Source organism: Otolemur garnettii, unplaced genomic scaffold (assembly GCF_000181295.1).
Source record: "Otolemur garnettii isolate 467f Iridium unplaced genomic scaffold, OtoGar3 scaffold00215, whole genome shotgun sequence".
In the NCBI taxonomy this organism is placed as follows: domain Eukaryota; kingdom Metazoa; phylum Chordata; class Mammalia; order Primates; family Galagidae; genus Otolemur; species Otolemur garnettii.
Window position 1 is genome coordinate 655,290 of NW_003852610.1, and position 2,065 is coordinate 657,354.

Consider the following 2,065-nt stretch of genomic DNA (forward strand, 5'->3'; position numbering starts at 1 on the left):
TTTTTTTTTTTTTGGCTTGAGTTTTGTTGTGATTCCTGAACCTCTCTGTAAAATTATAGTTTTCATCAAATCCTGGAAAATTTTCAGTTGTTTCTTCAAATATTTTTCTATTCCCATCCCTGCTTCCTAGAACTCCAGCTCAGTAATGCTCTGTTCACTAATTTTTAATTCCTTTTTTCCCTGTGTATTTTGTTTTCAATAGTTTTTATGTATGTTTTCAAGTTCACTAATATTTTCTTCAGCAATATCTATTCTTCCATTAATGCCATCCAGTATATTTTTCATCTCAGACATTGTGTTAGTGGTTTAATTTGGGTTTTTTAAAAAATAATTTCCATATTTCTGCTTAACTTTCTGACCATACAGTTATTGCAACTGTTTTAATGTTCTCGTCTGGTTATTTTAACACATCTGTCAGTTGTTGGTTTTGATTTATTGATTTTTGCTTCACATTTTGGGTTGTATTTTTTTGCTCATTTGTGTGCCTACTTTTTAACTGAATACTGGAAATTGTTGATTTTATTTTGTTGGTTCTTGATTATTATTTATTTTTTATGTTAAAGAAATGCTTTGTTAATACAAACACACACTAGCTATAAAGCACTAAGAAATGTGTAATTAGCTATGTCATAGCAAACAGGTGGCAACTCAACCTCCAGGGTCAACAGAATTCTTGAAGGAGATGGCAACAGATCAGCTTCCCAGGGTGGAGAGGGCATCTGCCAGGTGAAGGGGGCCTAGCTGTAGCAGCTTTTCAAGTTTTCTCTCCTCATCAAAGATCATGAGAGGCACTCCATTCAAGGGGAGGTCTGCAATCTGGTGGTCAAAATCTAGAGGACTGAAGGGAAAGAATTTTTCTATTTCTGGACAGATGTCATCTGAGGTAGGAACAGAGCTTCTTCCTCCATAGTCTTCTTGGTCACCTTTTTTGCAGGGAAATTTGGCTGCTGTTGTTTGAGGCGTTCATCTTACTGACTTTTCTCAAGTTCTGTTAACAGTTCTTTAGCTTTAGTTCTCCCTGCTTCCTTAGGTGAGAAAGGTCCAGACTTCAACTTCAGCCCATCTTTAGGAGCCACACATGTGATTGGTTCTCCATTTTTTTCCTTATCGACAAAGATCAGAGTAACTGTTCTGGAGTACTCTAAGAGTGCAGTGGGATACTTGATATTTTAAACTCCTACAAGTACTCTGAGCCTTGCTCTTGGATGCAGTTATAAGGTGAGGAGACATCCCGCTTTTGGCAGGACAGTCCCAATTTTTAACAATTTGTCCCACGTCCTGTGGCGTTTTAAAAAAGTCCTGATATTTGGAAAAATTGCAGGACAAGCTAGGAAATGGCAGGAGAACGGGAAGGGAATATATAGTTTTCAGCTGCCCTGTGGCTATTTTGCCAGGATATGAGTTTTATATAATTTTTGTTAATTTTATAATGTTAAACTTTAAGAATAACAAATAATTGTTGAGAACTGATTATTGAGAACTGATTATCAAAGTTCGCTTTGTTGATCAGTTGTTAGAATTCGACCACCATTGTTTGGACTTAATGAACTATGGCATTTTTTGGCATTGGCAACGACAAAAACATTTTGTAACTGTTTCTCAGACGATATACATCCTACTGCGTGCTAGTGCTAGTTAAACAAGTGATGTCAACAAATCAGCTATTCAGATAATTTAGGTAAGTAATTTATTGATTTATTTCATGTATTTAGCAGACAGTACTTGTATTATTTATATTTTATAGTGGCGGCAAAAAGTTTAATGCCAGCCTTGAAAGTGACACTTACGACTTACAAGGTATCATTATTCAAAAAAATATTGATAAGGAAAAGGTTAAATCTTGGGCATCAGCAAAAATCACAATAGAGAACAAATGGTTAGAAATATTTCATCCTTTTGAAACAAACTGTGTTCCATACAATAATGCACTAAAAATTGTGGGATACATGCTGTCCTTACCAGGAACTAATGCTGTGACGGAACACATTTTTCCTATGGTAAATAAAGTGTGGATATCAGAAAAATCACAATTAAGTATTGAGACTTTGAAAGCCATTTTATGTGT

At 35.3% G+C, this 2,065-nt stretch overlaps 1 pseudogene; it reads right to left on the reverse strand.

Moving 5' to 3' along the window:
- Window positions 1-593: 593 nt before the first annotated feature.
- Window positions 594-2,065, reverse strand: part of LOC111722120 — an 86,026-nt pseudogene continuing 84,554 nt past the window's right edge.